Source organism: Rhinopithecus bieti, unplaced genomic scaffold (assembly GCF_001698545.2).
Source record: "Rhinopithecus bieti isolate Rb0 unplaced genomic scaffold, ASM169854v2 scaffold_17795, whole genome shotgun sequence".
NCBI classification, from domain to species: domain Eukaryota; kingdom Metazoa; phylum Chordata; class Mammalia; order Primates; family Cercopithecidae; genus Rhinopithecus; species Rhinopithecus bieti.
Window position 1 is genome coordinate 2,317 of NW_016808927.1, and position 23,061 is coordinate 25,377.

Here is a 23,061-nt window from a genome sequence, read left to right on the forward strand (position 1 = left end):
AAAACAGGGGCAAGGGGACTGATGCTGTGTGCAAAGGGGGACCACAATGGTGGACATGGAGGGAAATGAGGGGTGAGGGCAGTGAAAAGGCAGCAGGGTCAATGGCTTGCAGGTCTTGAAAGACTGGAAACTGCTGAAATCAGGACACAAGACAGGGAATTGAAGGGACCGCAGGAAGCGGCCGGGGAGTGGTGTGCTGGAGATGGAGATGGAGGTGTGGTGCAGTCACTGTCATCACAGTCATGGATGGCCGTGGGATGGGTGGAGGGGCACAGGACCATCCGCAAGTAGGCTGCCATGGCCAAGAGTAAGGGCAGGGAGGGACGAGAAGAGAGGGAAAGTCTGCAGAAACAGCAAAAAAGACGAGGCCTGAGACCCAAAGGCGGGGTCTCTAGAGAGGGAGTGACGCTGGGAGAGATGCAATCATGAGGCGAGGACCCTGTCCCTGGTGGGCCTGGGCTCAGAGGGAGGCAGGGAAGAGAATGACAAGCACTCAGAGGGCTGCAGTCCCCTGGAGCTCAGTCCAAGCAGGGAACACTCAGGATCCGGCGGGTCTGCTGAGCCCTGAGTCCCACAAGGCTTGGTGGAGGGATGTGCAGGAGGTGAGGTCTTATAAGGGGATGGGCCAGGCCAAATGTGGCGAGGGATGAGCTGTGATTCCCAGCTCCTTGGATAAACGGGACAGGGATAAAGGCCACACAGGATCCCTGCCGACAGGCTCAAGGTGGACAGTGGAGTTTGTCTCCTCATCTTGTCTACTGGTTGGTAGAGGCCACGGATGCTGCTGAACATATGATGTAGCCAAAGAGTGTTATGGGGTCTTACCAGCAACCAGCATATTTCCAGACCCCTCTTTACTCTCGTTTAATGATGCTGTGGAATTGAGGGAAGCCTCCACACACGGTGTAAATACAACGAAACCCACCCACCCAGAACCTCCTATCCAGGCTAGGAAGCTGGACGCGCATGGGTTGTAACCCTCTTTTCCAGCCCAATATTATGTGTTCTCAGCCGTCTTTCTGTCCTCTAGCGTTCAGCACTGTCCATGACACCTAGAAGATTCTCAAATTGCACCTGTGGAACTAAACTGTTGTTGCGGGAAGTCAGGGACCACAAACGGAGGGACCAGCTGAAGCCCCGGCAGAAGAACATAAATTGTAAAGATTTCATGGACATTTATTAGTTCCCCAAATTAATACTTTTATAATTTCTTACGCCTGTCTTTACTGCAATCTCTGAACATAAATTGTGAAGATTTCATGGATACTTATCACTTCCCCAATCAACACCCTTGTGATTTCCTATGCCTGTCTTTACTTTAATCTCTGAATCCCTTCATCTTCGTAAGCTGAGGAGGATGTATGTCACCTCAGGACCGTGTGATGATTGTGTTAACTGCACAAATTGCTTGTAGAGCATGTGTGTTTGAACAATATGAAATCTGGGCACCTTGAAAAAGGAACAGCGTAACAGCAATGTTCAGGGAACAAAGGAAATGGCCTTGGACTCTGACTGCCGGTGAGCCGGACAGAACAGAGCCATATTTCTCTTCTTTCAAAAGCAAATAGAAATATCGCTGAATTCTTTTTCTCAGCAAGGAACATCCCTGAGAAAGAGAATGCGCCCTAAGGGTAGGTCTATAAATGGTCCCGTTGGAGGCTGCCATCTCTTATGGTCGAAGCCCAAGCCAAAAGCGCTCCCAGGCTTATTAAGACGAGGAAATTCCCACCTAATAAATTTTGGTCAGACAGGTTGTCTGCTCTCAAACCCTGTCTCCTGATAAGATGTTATCAATGACAATGTGTGCTGACACTTCATTAGCAATTTTAATTTTGCCCCATCCTGTGGTCCTGTGATCTTGCCCTGCCTCCACTTGCTTTGTGATACTTTATTACCTTGTGAAGCATGTGATCTCTGTGACCCACACTCTATTCGTGCACTCCCTCCCCTTTTGAAAATTGCTAATAAAAACTGGCTGGTTTTATGGCTCAGGGAGCATCACGGAACCTGTCGACATATGATGTCTCCCTCGGACACCCAGCTTTAAAATTTCTCTCTTTTGTACTCTTTCCCTTTATTTCTCAGACCAGCCAAGACACTTGGGGAAATAGAAAAGAACCCATATTAACTATCGGGGGTGGGTTCCCCCGAGAAACTGTGAATGTCCTGATGATGACTGGCAAGCGGCCAGCTCGGAACATGCTTCTGCCCTTAGGAAAGTGCAAATCTGACTGACATGAGATGATGAACATGGGGGATGCATTTAATCTCACACAAGTGCAGTACAGGAGGGCCTCTGCGGAACACCACCTTTCTCAGTGTCAGACGAAAGGGAAAACCAAGGCAGGTGGGACGGTCAAGGGTGGGTCTTCTGGAGGAATCAGGGGTCGAGCCTTGCAGAGATGTGGTCTCCGTGGTCAAATGACCCAGCAGGTCTTCATTTTAGGAATTTGGTTTTTCTCCTGTGCCCACCTGTCCTTCCTTAACTTTCAAAGGTGCTGACTGGCTCCAGGGAAATCTGAGACACTGATTTCTGGTAACCAGATTCACCTTAAATAAATGTGTGCTTCTAATCATACCGAACCATAAGGCTGACCAAGGGGTGTATGTTCTAGAACTGCTACTGGCTTAAATTAAGGCTGAGGTCGGATGCAGTGGCTCTTATCTGCAATCCCAGCACTTTGGGTGGCAGAGGTGGGCAGATGACCTAAAGTCAGGAGTTCAAGACCTGCCTGGCCAACATTGGGGGTGAGACCCTGTCTCTACAAAAATACAAAAATTAGCTGGGCATGATGGCGGGTACCCATAATCCCAGTTACTCGGGAAGCTGAGGCAGAAGAAATGCCTGAATCCAGGAGGTAGAGGTTATAGTGAGCTGAGATCGTGCCACTGCACACCAGGCTGGGAGACAGAGCAGGATTCCCTCTCAAAAATAAATAATAAATAAATAAATTAGACGTTGGTTCTCAGAAGCAAGGCCGACTCTTTGCAAAGCTTTGAATTAATCTTGTTTTCAATACACAGTTGCCCCTTGAACAACATGGGTTTGAACTACGCAGGCCCACTTATAAGTTAATTTTCTTCTGCCTCTGCCACGCCTGGGACAGCAAGACCAACCCCTCCTCTTCCTCCAGTCTACTCAATCTGAAGATGACAATGAGGAGGATGACCTTTATGATGCTCCACTTCCACTTAATGAGTAGTAAATATATTTTCTTTTCCTTATGATTTTCTTAATAACATTTTTTCTCTAACTTACGGTAAGTATATAATACACAATACAAGAGCATACATAATATGTGCTATTCCCTGTTCATAGTATCAAGACTTCTGGTCAATAGGAGACTATCAGTAGTTAACTTTTTGGAGAGTAAAGTTAGATGTAGATCTTCGGCTGCTTGGGATTGGGGGCTGGTGCCCCTGGCCCCTGCGTTGTTCAAGGGTCCACTATGCTCCTGCCTTCCCTCTCAGTGTCCTCCTCTCCCTCCCCTCATCCTGTGCCCTGCCTCTGTCTCTTCCTAAAAGATTAGGTTTGCCACCTGTTTCCCTGATAGAAAGTATTCGTTTCTGGAGCATTAGTTGAATAAATTAGAGGTTAAAACTCAACTATAAAAAACTCAGACATAAAACATGTAAATTTTATGTTTCTCCTCGGCTCTCTCTGGAAAGATCACACACTTTCTGGCCTTCCCATCTCTGTTTCCCTTACATCACCTGATGTCTCCCTGGCCTTCTCCCAGCCCTTACCTGGACTTGGGTCCACAGGAACATCTGGAATCTTGGGGCCAGGGCGGCGCCAGTTGCAGGGCTCCTTCCCTTGTTCAATCTGGGAGAGGACCTCGGGCTTGGAGATGGTGTAGTCTGAGGAAAGACAGAAGGTCAGTTTTTGTCACGTTCCAGTCAGAGCTGGGGATAGTCCGCCCAGAAAACCAACAATGGTCTAGAAACAAAATCTCTTGATTGTCATAGAGCAGTAGCTCTCAACCACAGGCAATTTTGCTCCCCGGGGACATTTGGCAAAGTCTGGAGACAGTTCTGGTTGTCGTGCTCAGGGCTGGGGGAGAGGTGACTGGCATCTGGAGAGTAGAGGCCAGGGTTGCTGCCGAACATCCTATAATGCAGAGGATGGCCCCCAACACACAGAATCACCTGGTCCCAAATGTCAACAGTACCGGGCTGAAGAAACTGCTGCAGAGTGTGCATATTAAACAGCAGTGCACTTGTGCTGACGAAACAACCTCATGTCTGCAATTGCTCCTGTCCTTTCTAACAGACCTCACTGCCCTTGGCTCCAGGGTCACAGAGAGGAAATTAGAAGAGGAAATGAGCCCAGGAAGAAACACAGTCCAGGCCCTTCCTGGGCAGGATCAAACAAAGAGAGCAGAGAGCAGTAGCCCAAAAAAATGAGGGAAGAGTAGTTTTGAGGCATGAAGAAAATGTCTGCTGCAAGAAGCACCATTGGCCCATGTTCTCCACTGACCTCAAGGCATGTCGCCGTAAGGGCCATGCATGTCTGTAGGAGAAGACTGAATTAGAAAGAGTCTTTCTCAAATGTGAGTCGATTACACACAGGCTCTGAGAGCAGGTGGGGTCTTCCCTGCTCCAAGTCAGCACCAATAGAAAGGTCCACATCCCAAGCCCGTGTAGGAGGGAAGCCACCACCTTTCCCAGCTTGGTATTCTGGGGCCCTGCGCACAGGGCGAAGGGAGCTTCTAACTCCATCACCCAGGGCTCATCTTTCACAGGAGGTAACAACTTTCAAGGTCAACGTTTCTGGTGATTTACATATCACTGTCATGAAAACAACCATGTGGAGAGAGAAGTACAGGGACTTCCAAAATCCCATGAGTGTCAGGCCTTACCCAAAGAGACCAGCGTCTTGCAGTTGCCCCTCACCACATGCCTGTAGAGTTCCTTCTGCCAGTCCTCCAGCTTGCCTTACTCCTGCTCAGAGAACTACACAGCCACATCATCAAAGGCCACGGGCACCTGAAACCACAAGTGTCACACTCGCTCACCCACATGCTCACAGTCTCGGTCCCGTGGCCTCCCCAACCCCAGGATGCCCCAGGGCTACCTTGGGGGACTCCCCATTGCCTGCCCGGGGGGGGCAGCCGCTCAGGCATGCCAGAAGGTTACCATTGCGCCAGGCAGCGTTCTCCATGTTCTCCAGCTGCCCCTGCCCAGCAGCCGTACTCCTGCCAGTTAGAGTCCCCAGCACGGGGCCCATTGCCCTCAGCTGGTCCCGCAACTCCTCGGCTGTCTTCTCGCAGTCGGCCAGCTAATTCTTCGGCCATCCCAGTCGCTTTCTAGGGGAAACCAGGCGAGCAGCCTGCCGATTCAATCTTCCTCTCCATGCATGAATGGTTGGCTTGCCATTGCCTCCACGGAGAAATCTTTCAGAAACACGAGAGAAACCGCGCCGTCATTCATTCCATCCATTGTCTTCACTGAGCCCCCCTCTTTCCCTAGCACGGGGGGAGCTGGGGCTGGGCAGGCCCATATGTGCTGGACAAGTGGGGCCTATCCTGTTACCACATGCCAGCATCTCAGGCTGGCAATCACCTGTTTGGGTATGTTAGGTCTATGTCTCGGGTGGGTGCCTTTTACTGCAGCACAGTGCAGACCCTTCTCACGGTGCTTACCACCCTACACAGTAATTTCCTACCCACGCCTATACTGTGGGCTCCCTGAACATGGTATTGCATCTTTTCATGCCACGGTCCTTGACCCAAGCCTGGCACTCAGTGCAATTTTGCTACGTACATAATGACTTAGCATTGCTTGGTATTTTAGTGGGGAAATGGTTAAATGCAGATTTACTATAGCCCAGCCTGCACCTCCCCTTATGATTACACAGGAACTGTCTATTGACGATGATGCAGCAAAACAAACAAACAAAAAAAACACAGCCAATTCACTGAAATGGCACAAACAAGAGTACTGCTTATTTTTTGTCCCTTTTTAATAAACATAAAAATCTAATAGCCAGTTCCTCTTCCCCAGGATAGTCTCATTTTGTCCTCTTCCCATCTGCCCCTCCACACTAGCTAAAATCCCCATGACATCAAATCTCCAACAGTACAGAGTTTTTTTGACACTGCATGAGCCCTACAAGATTCTTTCTCTTTCCCAATTCCCACCCGCTCAAGGTAAAAATGATGGCCTCGATCATTTTCGTAGCTGTACCAGGAGTGGTGACATACAGTCTGGTGAGGAAAATGGACATATGTCACAAAGTTACACTTATATGTGGGCAAAAACCATCTTAATTAGAGATAAGGGGCCTCCCTGTCCTTGGAAACATTCACATGGCGTATCAGTGACCGGCAGCTGGGACAAGGAAGAACAAGCACATATTGCCTTGGGTGGGGAGCTGGACTATTTGAGCCACCCACATCTGAAAATGGGACCTACAGGGCAGAGAGCAGCTCCTGGTATCCATGCCCAAGGATCAACACCTCCTTACAACAATCTGCAAAATAATTCCTCAACAAAAGGTTGGCGATTATTTGGAAAACGAATAAGTGGCTACTAGAAACCAGTGTGGATTCACTTAGAGAAAGTCACTGAGAACTAGAACGTGGATGGACACCTCAAAAAATAGAGACAAAAGGAGAGTTTGAGCAAAGGCAGAAAAAAAACTTGTCCAGGACAGTACTAAAGGGCCTGACTGGCTGTTTGAAGGAAAGCAGGACCTAAAGAAGGTAGGACTCTAAGGGGTCTTCAAGGCTGGGAGGTTCTGGACAAGCTGAACTGTTTCTAGGCGAAAACCCCAATGTGGGTGGAAGTCTTGCTCTCAAGGAGTAGGTGGTCCTGCAAGTACCCAGGTGGGCTGGCTTGGTTCTGGGTTTGAGTCCGCCCTCCACCTAAGGCCACTGTTCCTTCCCTCACCTCTCCTTTCTTAGATCAGTCCCTTTCCGGTAAAGTCAAACGGAAAATATTAGTCTTTTACTCATGGACAACAAGATGCATGGTTTTCTTACAATTCTGATGGGGCCAGGAAGCCCTGTGCAAGGCCTTCACACCATGTGGTGGGAGGTGGCGACTGTGCGCTGCTCACTCCAGCCCAGCTTCTTACTGACAGGTGGCTGGAGTATGTGGGGCTCTCCTTAGACTCCTGCCAGGGGAGCCGAAACTCTTTGCTTGAGAGGAGCTGATGGTAAGAGGAGCCGGATCCCTCACCCGCAGGATGAAGTCCAGCCATGCAGGCCCCTTCCTAGTCTCTCTCTGCAGTCTCCTTTCCCACTGCCTCCAAACCAAAACCATCTTCTCCAGGCTCATGGACTCCCTTCTGTTCCAGAACACGCCCTGCACTGTCCCGTCTCTCTGCGCCTTTGCCCAGGCACTCCTCCCTCCCTGAAAGCACCACGGATCTAGCTGGGCCTGAAATCCTAGCCTTCCTTAAAAGTCCGGCTCAAATCACAGAGGCAGAGAGCATCAGGAGAGCATCAGGCCAGGAGGGGTGGACAGCGGTACCAGGCGGCCCCCTGACGCTCCTTCCCCCGGAGCCCACCGCCAAGTTTCCAACTGGGCGCCAGCACTCACCCCTTTCTGTTTTGCACAATTATTGCCCGCGTACCTGTCTGCTTGGTCCTTGAACACACAGCCACTGTGTGTCTTTTCACACTTCCAGGTGTGCCAGCCTGGGCAAGTTAACTTCTCTAGGCCCCGCGTTTTTCTTTTGCATGACAGAGATTAACACCAGTCCCCATCCCACTGGCTTGCTGTGAGGACAGAAGGACAGAAGGACAGACTATCGCCTCAACAGGGCTTGGCGCAGTACCTGGCTCTATATCCCCTTCCGCGCCGACCCCGGGGAGCTGGGCACGTAAGGGGTGTCGGTGTATGCGGATTCGAAGCCGCACAACTCCCAGGTACCACTAAGCCGCTGGGAGGAGCTGGGGGAGGGACCCACAGGCAAAGCGCCAGGCAGAGAAAGGAGCCTCGGGTGGGGAGACGCAGACGTAGGGTACAGCGGCTGGGGCGGGTGCAGGAAGCCCCGGAGGGGCCAAGGAACTTGGCGTGGGGCGGCCCGGGGCGGGGGACAACCGTTCCGCCAGCGCTCGGGCTCGGCCCGGAGTGGGGGTCCCGGCTGGCAGGCGCAGTAGGCCCCAGCGGACCCCGCGCTCCGGTTCCCCGGAGCCCCAGGCGCGTTAGTACGGTCCGACAGCCAGAGCCCCCATGTGCCGGGCCCGGGTCGCCCGGGGCACCCAGGCCGCAAGTCCGTGCGCGCGCTGATCGCCCTTACCGGAGCCGCGGCCGCCTCCTCCATGGCCCTGCGCTGTCCGTCGCGGCCCGAAGAAAGTCGTCGCGGTGCTGCGCGTGGCGCCACGCAGGCCCCGGCTCCCAGTGCTCTCCGCAGACTGCGCCCGCCCGGCCTTGCCCCCGCCGCCGCTCCTCCCTGGCTACCCCTGCATGGCGCCGCCCGCAGTCGCGCCAACACCTTTAGCGCCCGCCAGGTCCACGCTGTATCCTGGGAGCCGGCGCGGCCTACTAAGGCACGTGAGGCTTCCTGGAGGCAGGCAGCCGCACGGCCCCACCTGCAGCTCCGGAGGCGAACTGCAGGCGCGACGCCCGCCTGGCCCGCGACCGGCGCTGACCCCGCGACCCTTGGCCGACCCCTCACCCATCCCCCCGACTGCCGAGTGCTCGCGCGCAGTCACTGCGCTGGCCCCGGTGCACTGGCAGGGCCCTCCCCGGTGACCTTGGGCAGTGTGGCCCCCTCGCCCAGCTGGGCCCTGGCGCGCCCGAACAGGCACTTCTGCCGCCTAAGGTCCTGGGCCTGGAGGTTTGGGCTGTTTTCGGCGGGCAACTGTAACTCACCCCCCATCTGTGTTTGAAGTGGAATAAATACTTCGAACAATAGGAATATACCGGTAGACGCCACTTAACATTTTCTACCATGTATTTATTACAGTAAATATTTTTTAATGGCATGAGCAATGGAACGCAATACTATCATTGAACATTTTGGGGAAGAACTTGGTATGGACAGATGTTCATGATACTTTAAGAGAAAAAGAGATATTTAAGAGAAAGATAATTAAGAGAAAAAGCCTGTCCAAAACGATCCTGTCTTTGTTTTGAAATTAACACTTTAAAGCAATATATGACATCGTATGTAGCGTTATACTCTATATATAACGTTATATATACTATATATAGTTATATATACGTTATATATATCTATAGTTTTGAAAGTTTGGAAGCATACATATGTCAACATAGACTAAGCAGTTTTCTTTAATAGATCACAGGCCTTTTCCCAATTCATGTTTTTATTTTGCAATAACAAGGACAGTATTTTAAACAAGGAGAGAAAATAAAATTTAAATGTCCTTAAGAGGCTGGGGATGGAGGACGCCTTGGACGGGGGCCCCCACGTGGTTACAGAGGCGCATTGCCTTTCAGATTCCTGGGCTGAGTGGGGCTCTTTCCAGCTGGGGAAACTGCTCCATGTGGTGCGGAGTCTATGGGGCTGGCCAGGCTTAGGGACTGGGATCTGAACATTCTCTGCTAGTTTCTCCTTTTCTTTTCTTTTTTTGAGACGGAGTTTCACTCTTGTTGCCCAGGCTGGAGTGCAGTGGCGCGATCTTGGCTCACTGCAACCTCCGCCTCCAGGGTTCAAGCGATTCTCCTGCCTCAGCCTCCTGAGTAGCTGGAATTACACCACCATGCCAGGCTAATTTTGTAGTTTTTTAGTAGAGACGGGTTTCTCCATGTTGGTCAGGCTGGTAGCGAACTCAGGACCTCAGGTGATCCACCCGCCTCGGCCTCCCAAAGTGCTGGGATTACTGGCATGAGCAAAGTGCTGGGATTACAGGCATGAGCCACTGCGCCCGGCTGTTCTCCCCTAGTTTCTCTTCATCAGCGTGGGCTGAATGTACAGCCTGGGCATCGTCTGGGTTGCATTCTTGTTTGTATATAAAAATGGAATTGCTCCAGGAGTCGTGTGGGGGAAGACCTTACTCATAGTGTTGCCAATGCTCCTGCATCCGACTTTCTTCTTCAGGTCACAGGCACTACCCAGCTATTCTCTGATGCCTCTCATCTCTGGGCGATTGACCCTCAAATGAGGGGGTTTAGACATTTCCTGCCTGGAGCCCTTTGCATCATTTTGTCTTTTGGAGTAAATCCCACAAAGGGTAAAATCACCCTATTCACCCCATGAGCTGTAGGAGAATGTCCCTGGACCTGCACCCAGGGTTTTTCCTGTTTTTTCTTTTTTCCCTTCAGCTCTTCCACGTGATTCCTTCCCCTCTCAAGTAACACATCTCCTCTGCTAGGGGCGGACCCATGTTTTATGGGTCTGAAGCTTGTGTAATCTGGGAGAATATTATTAACAAGAAGCCTCATAAAATTACAAATGTAGAAGGAGGCACAGAGCTGGTGCAGGCAAGGCACTCTGAAGCTTCTTTAGCTTCACTGTAATGTCCCGGATTAAAAAAAAAAAAAAATCCAGCAGAGGCATCAAACATACCCAAGCATTGTCTAGGCTGGGGCATGTGCACCAGGGATATTGTAGGGGGAATTGGGAGTCAGGAGACCCGTCAGTTCTGTCATTAACCAGTCAAGATCCTTGGGCAAGTCAGTCAGCCCTTGCCTCATATGTAAAGTGAGGAGATTGGCCAGATCATTCTGCAAACGTCCCTGAGTCCAGCCTTCCTTTCACCACTTGATACGGGACCCAGTAGAAGACCACTGCTTCCACTCTCACTGTGGCCTTTTTGCGGGTCACCCTGCATGATAATTTACCTCTGTTATCAAGACAACAATGTGCTGATCAGTCCCTGCCATGTTGCCTGGAAGAGCTACTCCCGGATTACCTTGGAAAAGGGATTACCTCTTGTTAGAGGAGACAGAGGTGTTATCTCCATGGCAATATGGCCCCTTGGGGAACATGGTGTGTCCCATGGTGTGTCCTGGAGGACATGAGCAGTGGGGCAAAGTGCAGTCTGGACTTAAGTGACCATCTGTGTGTCTCTTGAAGGAATTTATCATCATCATAGAAATCACTGTGGAATTCAGTGTTTCCCAGGTCCTCAGATCAGGAGTAGAGAGGAGTGGCTGCCTTAGCTGCCTTCTGAGAAGGTTGCCAGGGCTACAAGGCAAAAGGCCTGTGGGTAAAGGAGAAAATTCCAGTAGGAGGGAAAGACAGTTCACAAATGGGACAGTTTACCAGCTCCTGTGACAAGAGAAGAGGCAGGGCCTTGTCATAGCTGAGGAGGTGAAAACGAGCTAACCCAAGTGTTACTCCAAGTGTTCCTTCTAAGAGGGACAGGGCTCTGCCTGCCATCAGAAAGGTCATGAGAGAGGCTGGACGCAGTGGCTCATCCCAGCGCTTTGGGAGGTCAAGACAGGAGGATCGCTTGAGGCCCCGAGTTTCAGACTAGCCTGGGCAACACAGTGAGACGTCTGCTCTACAAAAAAATAAAATAAAATAAAAGTATTAGCTGGGTATGGTGGCACACACCTGTGGTCCCAGTTAGTTGAGAGGCTGAGGCAGGAGGATTGCCTGAGCCCAAGAGTTGGAGGCTGCAGTGAGCTATGATTGTTTCACTGCACTCCAGCCTGGGTAACAGTGCAATACCCTGTCACTTAAAAAAAACAATGAAAGAGTCAAGTGGGCTTGTTCTCCTGCAACATTTTTTGGTCCTTGAAACTGGGTTAACATTGGCCATTTTAAGGCTTTTGGGGATTCCAAAATCTACTCAGCTACTGCCGTCTCACTATTTCTTGGAGCTGCTCCTTCTCCATCATTCTCCATGTATATTAACTGAAGAAGTGGAGCTGGAAGAATCATCTTTGTCCTAGATTGCAGTTGTGTTGAAAGTGCCCTGAATGGAATACTGGGCCCGGAGAGTCAGACCCAACTCTGTCATTAAGTGTGTTAGAACAGACACCTCAGTCGCATGAAGTTCCTTTTGTGGGTGCCCACCATGCCAGGAACTGGAGGTTGACTCTGAAGGCCATTCCAGCAGTGCTTTTCCAGGCTGCTGCCCCCACGCAGGAACTGAAGGCAGGGAAGACACAGGATCCGGGGTATCTGAGGAGGAGAGACTGCCTCCTGTTATACACAAGGTCAGTGAGTTTTCACTCAGGTGGGTCTGGCAGCTCCTATGAGCTTCCATCGTGAAGTGGCATCTCATAGGTTCCTGGTAATTTGGGTATGACTATAAAAGTCAAAGATATTAATTAACCCACACAATAGCAGGCTAGGGTATAGCTCAGGGGTAGAATATTGGACTGCAGATCCAACAGGACACCAGTTCAAATCCAGATAACCCCTCTGGCTTTTCAGTTTTGACATTTTAAATAGGTGCCTACATTTTAACTTTTTTTCTATTAGACAGTAGAGTAAAGATTTCACTTTTTCTGGAACCAGCAAATGATGAAGGTAGAATGTGGTGGTTTTATACATTTTAGGGAGACATGAGACATCAATCAATATGCGTAAGATGTACATTGGTTCAGTCTGGAAAGGTGGGACAATTTGAGGTGAAGGCAGGACAACTGAAACGAGGGAGGGGGCTTCCAGGTCACAGGTAGATAAGAGACAAACTGTTGCATTCTTTTGAGCTTCTGAGGAGCCTCTCCAAAGGAGGCAATCAGATATGCATTTATGTCAGTAAGCAGAGGGGCGACGTTGAATAAAATGGGAGGCAGGTTTGCCCTAAGCAGTTCCCAGCTGGACTTTTCCCTTCACGTTAGTGATTTGGGGGCCCCAAGATTTATTTTCCTTTCACACTTAAGTGTACAGTACTTGAAACTGGACCTGTGGCTGGGTGCGGTGGCTCACACCTGTAATCCCACCACTTTGGGAAGCTGAGGTAGGTGGATCACGAGGTCAAGAGTTCGAGACCAGCCTGGACAACATGGTGAAACCCCATCTCTACTAAGAATACAAAAATTAGCTGGGCATGGTGGTGCATGCCTGTAATGCCAGGTACTGTGGAGGCTGAGGCAAGAGAATCTCTTGAATCCGGGAGGTGGAGGTTGCAGTAAGCCGAGATCACACCATTGCACTCCAGCCTGGGCAACAGAGCAAGACTCCATCTTGGGGAGAAAAAAAAAAAAACTGGACCAGAACAGCATCTTCAGGAACAAAGGCTGTTTCAGCATTTCCTAGTTGTCTTAATTTTTCCCCTTCTAGATCCAGGCATTCCCCCTGGGATGGGGTGGTATTGGTCTTCTAATTCCAAGACAAACCATGAGGATTTATAGCTCAGTGAGTGAGCCCTTATAAGGCCAAGAGAGTTTGCAGAGAATGAAATGTCAACAGGTTAAAATATAAGTAAAGTTCCATGTTGTGTTTAAATTTTGTAACTATCAAAGGCAATTTTATGTCATATTTAAGCTTTAAAAGCAAACTTCTGCAGAAGGGATTATTGAATTATATCAACCATCTCAAAAGCTCAAGGATGTGATAGCATTCTATGCTTTGGAGAACAAACAGCTTTTTTGGTACAAAATCTCAAAATTCATGGAGGTTCAGCTATACAGCATAGAATTCAGAAGCACAATTCATGATTTTTAGTATCCCTTACACTAATCACCTTTTATGAATCTTTTTCAGAACTACCTAAACTACATTTACTCATGCTTTTGATTTCTATGAACAACAGAAGTTTCTACTTTAGATAGGTTAAAAACAGGTTCTTGTAATAAAACTATGTGACAGCAAGAAAGTCTTACCATCTTTACATTGGATGGCAAGAAAACACAACAGAGAAGCAAGTATTGAAGACAGAGCCTGGTCAAGTGTAGTGTCACTTGAGGCTCTGTCTAATTTGATCATTTAGCAAATGGCACTTTGCTCTACTCCCCTGAGCTGAAAATATTCTGTATCCTGTGACCTTTCTTCTTAGTATAAGATGTAGGGGCCTGAATAACAGCACTTCTTTTATGCTTCATAATTTCCTTTTCATTAAAGCAGATTCCTTTTGTTAACAAGATATTCAAATTTTTTTATTTAGTATTTTTTTTTCCTCCAAAAAGTGGCACTGGTGACTCAAACAAGAAATGCTAGAGGGGATGGACACCCCATTCCCCATGGTGAGCTTATTTCACATTGCAGGCCTGTTTCACAACAGTTCATATACTCCGTAAATATATATACCACTTTCTACCCAGAAAAACTTAAATTTTTTAAGAAGTGGCTTTTGCTGTTCCAGTTTCACAAACACTTAGAGCTTTGGCCTAGAACTTGGGTACTTGCCCCTTTCCTGTCCCTGCCCTTCAATGCCTTCTGATAGTGAAAATGGTCTCTCCAGACAGCCTCCTTCCTGTATCCTCATTACTGTTTCAGCTCCTTCACCCAAGCCCGCCAGCCCTCCAGCTACTCTGTAAACAGTCTCCTTCCTCCTTAACCTTGCTCTGCGAGTCTGTCTTTTTATCCCTCCTTTTACACCTGAAGGCCGGCTTTCCCCTGAAGCCATCCCTCCCCTTCAACCTCCAGAACTGAGAGGGTGGGTTCGCCTTCTCAGCCTCATTCTCCACGTTGCCCCCAAACACCGGCTCCTCCACCATCCCTCCCTGCTTCTCTGTCAAAGCCATTTCCTTCCACCACGCTCTCCTCTCCACATTTGTGTCTTCTCCACAAACTTAGTGGAAATTTTTAGAACCAGGCTAACAATCATATTTTCCTCACCTCCTCCTGCTTTCATCCTCAGGAATGTCAAACTCCACAGCAATGTGCTTCCAATGCTAAGGCCTCACCAGATTTTCATCTTCCTGGCTCTAGGAATGTTCACAAACTCCGCTCACTGTGGCTCTCAAGCTGTGTGGTGAGGCAGAGGTTCAGAGTTCTCCACCAGTGTCTTCTACCCTGCTTCTTGGTTATCAGCTGGGCACACAGCTTCCCAGAAGGAAAACTGCATTTCCCAGACCCTCTTGGAGCTGTGAGGCCACAGGCACAAGGCTGGTCGATGAGATGCAGGTGAAAGTGATGGGTGTTCTTACATGGAGAGGCTTGTCTTTCCTCCTTCCTACTGGCTGGGAGGTCGATGAGATGCTAATGTGGGTGATGGCATACTGGAATGAAAGCCAAGCTGGCCAGACAGCCAGAAAGAAGAACTCGGGTTCTTGACCCTATGGAAAGCCATCCCTGGACCACCTACCTGTGGACTTTTATGTGGGAGAAAAGGAAGCTTCTGGTTTGTTGGCTTGTTTTTGTTTTGCTTCCATCCTTTGTTATTTTGCGTGTTCAGCATTCGTAGCCAAATCTGATCATCACTTAAACCATTCCCTTTCAAGATCTTAGAATCAAAAAAGTCCTTTTATGACATGTTTTCTGATGTTTACATGCTCTTACTGTTACCGAAAGTGTTTCATTATCCTCATTTTGACCTTAATCTTGTCCACCTCTCTCTGTTCCCATGACCCCAGGGCCACCGTGGGGTTCAGCTATCTGCCTGCCCATTATTGACCCCATGTTTGGCCTCTCAGTCATGATTCCGGCTTCTTTGAGAGCTTGGCCTGTGATCTGTCTACCTCCCTCAAGAGCCCTTCTGCTTCTGGGGATACACACGCCTTTGGCCTTTTCCACCTTTTCTCTGGGGGAGCCAGTCTTTGCTGGAGTAAATTGTAGAGCCAGGCAAATGGTCCCACTGCAAATCTACACCAGTTTGACTTCAACCAGTGTCTCTCTCAAATGAGCAATGATTCTATTCCTTTCTAATTCACCTCTTCTCCATTTCCCACAGTGCCTGCTTCATGCTTTGCCCTTCTTGCCAAGTAATGATTCCCACCCTACCTCCTTGATTCTCTTTGGAAGACTTTGTTTTCTACCTGGCTGAGAAGACCAAGGCCATAGAGGTCCCCCAGCATCCTCTGCTGCTCTGCATCTTCACCTCCTCATCCCCTCCAGGCTAAGAGGAAAAGCCCGCCTGCTCCTCTCTAGAGCACATCCTGTGTTCTTCATCCACCCTTTGGCTTTCCCTGAGATCTCATTCCATCAATATATCCTCTCTTTTTTGTTGACACATTTGAGCACATTCATATATGTATTGGCCATTCACGATATACAGGGAACCCTACAGGCACATCTTTGCAGCAATTATGGCAAACTGTGTGTGCTTTGATAGACATACAGGTGCCATGGGAGCATGTGGCCAGGGTCCCACCCATCAGGAGGGTCAGGAGGGCTTCCCGGGAGAACACCCACCCAAGTGCTCCACTTCACTGAGATTGTGCTTGTCACAGTCCTTGGTGACCATGTGTCATGGGTGATTCTCATCTTTAACTCAAGCCCTCAGTAGCATTATTTTTAATCGACATTGGGGCTGTCACTGTTTTTCTGTTGTTTTCTTTGTACTTCTCTGCCGCTTTTCCTCGATCTCTTTTGCTGGTTTCTCCTTAACATCCCCATTTTAAAACATTTGAGGGTCCAGGTCTTAGTTCCTAGACCATTTTTCTTTTCACTCACACTTCCTCAGTGATCTCATTCCATCCTGTGGCTTTAATGGGATGACGACCCTCAAATTTATATCTTCAGCTAACTCCTCCCCTTCGAACTCCAGCTTCATTTTTGACATTTCCATTAGACCATTTAACAGACAGATTCAATTTAATACATCACAGATTGAACTCCTGACTTCCACCACCCCCTCAAATTTCATTTCTGCTGCAATGAGAATGGCCATCTCAGAGAATGGCCACCCCATCCCGCTGGGTGCTCAGGACAGAAAAGCTTGGCATTATCCTTGACTTTTCCTTTTTTCTCACACCCTGCTCTCAAATCATCAGCAAATCCTGTTCACACTGCTTCAAAATCTGTCCAAAATCTGACCACTTCTCATTGCCTCCACCATCAGACAAAGCTACAATCATCTCTCATCCAGGTTATGGCGACAACTTCCTGAACTTGTGTGCCTGCTTCCATACATGTGCCCTACTGCCCTCAAGCCAGCCAGAGGACAAAATCAGCTTATGTCATTGCTCTGCAAGAAATCCTCCAATCGCTCCCATCTAATCCACAGTGACAGCGCATGTCTGTATGCAGCCTATCCCAATAGCAAGTGAAACAGACATGGGCTCTTGAAACTAGAGGAGTAGATCAAGATGTACAAATGTTCACAGAAGTTAAAAATGGAAAATATAAGAAATACTACATGGTAAGATGCAGGGATATTATAAGACTATTACTGGGATATCAAAGCAACTGCAGGAGGTAAGGACGTTTTCCTTGAGGAAGTGTTATTTCAGTCATGGCGTACTGGTAAGGTAAAATATTCGTGGTAGTTATTATGCATAAGTAGTGTATATCCCATTGGGGCTGATGTGAAAAATTCTCTCTCTTGGGTAGTGAGGCCATCCTGCTGGCTTTTTTCAGGGCACCTACTGTCCATTTTAGCCATAGAAGCTGGTGCTGGAGTTCACCTCCTTTGCCCAGGTAAGGCTTCTGCACAGTGAGATAAGGCAGGTAGTGACTCCCGCCCCGGGAAACTCTCACTGATCTCCATGGTCTCCTTGGGCTGCCTCTGTCCGTGCCTTGTGTGTATTTCACTCTCCAAACCCCTTTTAGGACTCCCTGAGAGAAAAGTATTCTAGAGATTCTATTATCTAGACAGTCTACATAGTCCTAGACATGCCCTAGACTGCCATGTTGGGACACCTGGAGCCAGTCTTCACCACATCATGCTCACCAGAGGAGACAAGTTCTCTTTTATGAAGGTGGAATTTGCCATCACAAAAGAGGCTTGCTGGTCCGCTCTCTCCTTCCTTGCTGAGGGCAACATTGCATAGTTTCTGGAAGGTGGGGCAGGGAAATTTGAGAGGAAAATTTGCCCAACTGCCTTCTTTTCATCTATTCTCTTACTTTCTTGGCCTCTTAGGTCTTCTTACTACCTCTGGTTTTGTGAAGAGCCACCCCCTGGGCAAGGTCGGTCATGCCTGGAGTTCCCATGCCATGTGCAATTGTCTATATGCTGGTATAAGTACTTCGACTATTGCTAACCCTCTAGTCTCCTTACAGTTAGCACATTGGTCTGAGTAATTTATGTAATTTCCCTATTGGAAGCTTAGGGCAATTTCCGGGGGCATTCTAATGTAGGAGGAAGAGGGGACTCTGGGCTAGGGTGGCCACAGTGTGCAGTCGATTCCTTGTTGATGTTTGCTCCAGCATGAGCTGCATACCGGCTGGCTACTTCCACAGGCACACTCAATGCAGGAAGCTATCTCCCAAGGACTGTCACTGACTCTTTTTAGGGCTGTCACAGTGAGATCCAGAGAAGACAGGAGCTCGCCCAGTACTTGGGGTCGTAGGACCATTTCAGGCAGAGGGGCTTTCAGATTCCTCCTCCTCCATACGGGGGCCATTGGAATCATACAAGAGCCGCATTCATTACTCTCTTTCTTGCTCTCCAGGAGGGCTTCCTAGCAACTGCCCTGCTGCCCCCACCCCAATTCAGCCATCTCCCTCATATAGGAAAGATGACTTGTCTATTTCTCTTGCCATATATGTGGTTTCATCACTGAGTGGGGGACTTATCCCTTCCTTGATTGTCTTCCCCCAGGTATGACTGGAAGGACCTTTCTCTGCCTTTAACAATGCTGTCACCATCACTTTGACCTTATTGTGAGCCCCAGCTGACTTGGGAGGGCAGCACTGGCATTTTTATTTTCACTGATTCCTGCACAGTTTATAAACCTCCTTGGGCATGGCACTACCCAACTATACTAGGTCCTCACCATCCAAGAGGCCTCTGGGGAGGCTGTAGGTCAGGGTGGAGAAGGCAGGTGTGGAAGAGGGTGCCATGGGACTCAACTCAAGTGTGGCTGAGGGGATGGGGGTCAGGGCCTGGGTGCTGGGCACAGGACACAGGCAGCAGGGATGCCCCTGGCCCACTGTGGGTGCCTTTTGCCCTCAGACTCACCACCCCCATCATGATGTCCCAATCTGGTGGACAGTGGACAACTGCTGTGTTAAAAAAGAGTGACAGCATCAGAGGGGAGGTGCTGAACACCAGTGCTGCCTGGAAGGAACAGCACAGAGGAACTGGATGAGAGAAAACCTGGGAGGATCTGAAGGAGGAGAAGGAATTAGGACAATGCCAGCTGCAGGAGGCAGAGAAGACTTCCTGGGGAATGTTTTACCAATTTCTCTCTTTTATTTTTAACCACTCAGACGGCTCAGTACCTGGAAGGCTGGAAACATGGACATTTGAGTTATCACGTGTGTAAATCGGAAAAAAGAAGATTCCCCCACCCACTCCCTAGTCTCTTCACCTGCTCCCGGGGGTTACCATTAACTATTGGTCTATTATCATTCTTTTTTATGGCCACATAGTATGCCATGGTGTATATGTGCCACATCTTTTAATACTGAGTATTATTATTTAAGTAACTTTCTTTCACAAAAGCAATTTGCTTATCGCTTGGCAAATTATCATGAACAGTATTGTATGTCAAATACAAGCCCCAGACACAGGCACTGGGCCTCCTTTCAGTGCATGGGAAGGTGGCATCACCTGATTAGAGTTCTGTCCCCAGCCTAGCACGCCTCACATGATGCTCAACAACTGCTACTAAGAGAATTATCTGGATGACTTGAAGGGTCTCTCCAGTTATAAAGGTCAACAAGGCCACCAGGGTGTCCTTAACCAGGTCCACACAGAAGTGATGGGAAAAGAAGTGTTAGTGACAGGAGGGAGGCCAGAGTTCAGAGAAACAGAACTGGCCTGGACATCCCAACCTGCAGAGCTTAGTCTTGTTCTTGGCGTGTCGACACATGAAAAGGGTGTTAATTACACCATCTTCCCAGGCCTGGGGGTATAGCTCAGGGGTAGAGCATTTGACTGCAGATCAAGAGGTCCCTGGTTCAAATCCAGGTGCCCCCTACCCGTTTTAATCACCAAAGTGGGTTCTAGATCACATGCTCCTCCCAATCTACCCTGGGGAAAAATGACCCACAGCATATCTGAAGGGCAGACTCAAGAGTCCTCATGTGATTTTATGGACTTTAAAGTGTGTAAGGCACAGACCCCTGCCTCCTGCAGCCCTCTGAGTACCACTGTCCCACTTTCCAGAGTTGTTCAGAATCTCCCCATTAAGATCCATGCGATCCCCAAGAGAGGGCTGGGCCATGTCTCTAAGTCCTGCTGTATCCTCCCAACAGCACCCAGCTTGGGCTGTGGCACAGGAGAACCCGAACCAGTGGCAACATCATGCCCACCTCCAATGGGCATGAGAAATCAAATGAGCATATATTTCTGGGCTCATTGTGCTGCACCCTGGACTCTGGCTGTTTGTCCCCAGGTTCTCGATTTCCCACCTGGGGCTGCTGCAGACTCATACCCTGGCCCACCCAGACCATGAACTGGGGGCGAGAAAGATTCTGGAAGACTCTGGGAGACTATGCGCAAGGAGTGGGATGATGGAGGAAGTTAGCTGGGACTTCCCAAGGACTGACCTGATCCCATCAGCCTCTTCTCTCTCCTCCATGCAGACAGATACAGATCATGGGCTCCAGCAAGGGAAAGGAAGCTGGAATCAGATTCCAAAATCAGTAAGTAAAAATAAGAATAGGAAGAGGGCACCCTGATTGGAACCTTTTAGTCAGTCCTCTAAGGCTCATCTCATTATTATCTGATGAAAATCTTGCAGTCTGTAGCTGAGGATGTCAGCACAAAAGCCATGGCTGCTCCATGGAGGGCCTCTGGATTGACCTAAGGCTGCTTCCCCTGCTGGCCTGTCCACTGCAGCACTGGGCATATGTGGTCATGACAGCACATTTCCTTGCATGAAAATAAAGGCTCATAGGCTCCACTCAGACCTCCTGAATCAGAATGCTTGGGAGTGGGGCCAAGGTGCAGTTTTTAACAAGCTCCTCAGATGATCCCAATGGAAAGTCAGATTGGCAACCGCCACTTTAGCTTGGTACGCTATGTTATAGGCTTGAAGAGAGGTCATAATTAAGAAACATGCCAGAGCACACACATCTGAGTAATAAAAGGGTTGTGACCAAATTCCACGTGGCTGGTGTTGGGCTCTCTCTATTAACCCAACCCTGAGCAAGACATGACCAGGCCTGCTGCCCCCTCTGCTCCCACTCCCCATCTGCTGAGCCCTCGACAGGCCCAATGAGATGCCCTGTCCCCAGGAATTACCCAAATGACTTCCAGTTGGAAGTCTAGCACTAAGAGGCACCAAATTTGCACCATGGACCTCTTGACCTGCAGGCAAATGCTCTTCCTCTGAGCCAGAAACCCACTTCAGATGAGTTCCCAAAGGACATTGCTTAAGGATGTGGCCTGCCCAGGGAAGGGATCCTCCTGAAACCTGCAATAGTTTCTGTTTACTCCAGGTCAGGTCCCATGTCCTGGCAGACCTATCTCACACCAGCCAACCCTCTCTGGCCATTGGCTCTGTCCCTCTCCCACTGACCCCTCATTTGAGTCCCAGAGCCTCCTTTGTACTGTGTGGTCCGTTCTCCTCCTTCTGTCTCAAACTGAGTGCATGAGCTTTGACATTGCTTCTTGCTGGAATGATCATCCACTACATCTGTCCTTCCTTTGCCTATTCCTCATGCACATTTATTCTAAAATCAACCCCCCTCCACCCCACACTCACCCTCACCCTTTAGACCATGGCTAGATTTTACTGCCTCCTCCTCCTCTTCTTCCTCTTCCTCTTCCTCTTCTTCTTCTTCTTCTCTCCTCCTCCTCCTCCTTCTTCCTTCTTCCTCCTTCTCCTTCTCCTTCTCCTTCTTTTTATGGAGCTTGTTCTGTAGCCCAGGATGGAGTACAATGGTGTGATCTCTGCTCACCGCAACCTCTACCTCCTAGGCTCAAGCTATTCTCCTGCCTTCACCTCCCAAGTAGCTGAGATTACAGGCATGCACCACCACGTCTGGCTAATTTTTGTATTTTTAGTAGAGACGGGGTTTTGCCATGTTGGCCAGGCTGGTCTCAAACTCCTGACCTCAGGTGATCCGCCTACCTCGGCCTTCCAAAGTGCTGGGATTACAGACGTGAGCCACCCTACCTGGCCCGTTTTTTCTATTTTCTACCTTTTCCTCTTTTATCCCAAGAGCTGCAGGGCTGACCCTAGGGGAGGTGGAAGCTGCCCTCCTGGTGAGCAGCCCAGTTGTCTCAGAAGGCGTCACTCAGCAGGTCAGCACATATGAGGGACAGGGAGTGGGCATAAGCCTGCCTGTCTGGGGATCCAAAGCCCAGGCCTAAAGGGGCTTCTGAACTGGGAGGAGGAATCCCTCCCTCTAGTGGCTGAGCCACGGCCCCAGCACATCAGAACACAGGCAAACCGGGCACCTTCCCTGACAAGACACATCCACAGGGACACATGGTGTCTGTCCCTTGCTGTAGTCAAAAGCCACGTAGATTCCAGACTTGTGGCACAGGGGTCCCGATGGGTGGGAAAGCCCCTAGATATTTTCTGTTACTACAGTGAGTGGGCAGCTTTGGCATTTGGTGGGCAGGGGCCAGGGCTGCTGGGCATTCTGGGAGATGCTTCATCAGCTGGGAGAGGAGGCTGCTTTTGCTGTCATGGAGATTTGGCAGAGTTTGGAGTTTGTTTGGATTTTTGTTGTGAATTCTCCACATCTTCTCGTAAATTCTCTCTACAGTTCTTCGATTGCTGTTCTTTCCTGAAAAATGACCCAGCCTTCACACGAGAGCCCAGGGAGGCTGTGCATTTAACTGAATGTAGCAACTGCAGGATCCAATTTTGCCTCTGGTTTTCTGCTATGTCACGCAGGAGCCTTAGAGAAGATTCTCTCAGCATAATGCTGGAAGCTCTAGGAGCCCTTCCATGCATTGCATGGAGAAGCTGGGCCTTTGCTTTAGCCTGGTAGTTCTCCATGCATTAGAATCAGCCCCCTACCTGCAGCTTCTCCTGTTTTATGGCAGCTGGGTCTCTTGCCCTCAATGGGCTCCATTTCAGCCAATCACAGGCACCAGTGTATGTAGCTCTTCTGTTGTTGTGAGCCCTGGTCTGCTGGATTCCCATCCAGGAAGAACCAGCTGGATTTTTATTGACTTCAGTACAACTAGATCTGACAATTAACTCCAGTGTCCTCCCACATACCCATTTCTCGAGGAT

At 49.3% G+C, this 23,061-nt stretch overlaps 1 long non-coding RNA gene and 1 other non-coding gene across 3 annotated transcripts; one reads left to right on the forward strand and one right to left on the reverse strand.

Moving 5' to 3' along the window:
* Window positions 1–2,905: 2,905 nt before the first annotated feature.
* On the reverse strand, window positions 2,906–5,183 carry LOC108539244 (uncharacterized). 2 transcript variants are annotated; one of them, XR_001888307.1, is made up of 3 exons: window positions 5,140–5,183; window positions 4,863–4,989; window positions 2,906–3,861 (listed from the first exon to the last, which is right to left on the reverse strand). It is a non-coding gene; the product is annotated as an uncharacterized LOC108539244 (long non-coding RNA). The 2 variants fall into 2 exon arrangements; XR_001888308.1 differs by lacking the exon at window positions 5,140–5,183 and adding an exon at window positions 5,078–5,117.
* A 14,586-nt stretch (window positions 5,184–19,769) lies between these two features.
* Window positions 19,770–19,841, forward strand: TRNAC-GCA (transfer RNA cysteine (anticodon GCA)). The gene has a single exon. It is a non-coding gene; the product is annotated as a tRNA-Cys (tRNA).
* The last annotated feature ends 3,220 nt before the right edge of the window (window positions 19,842–23,061 follow it).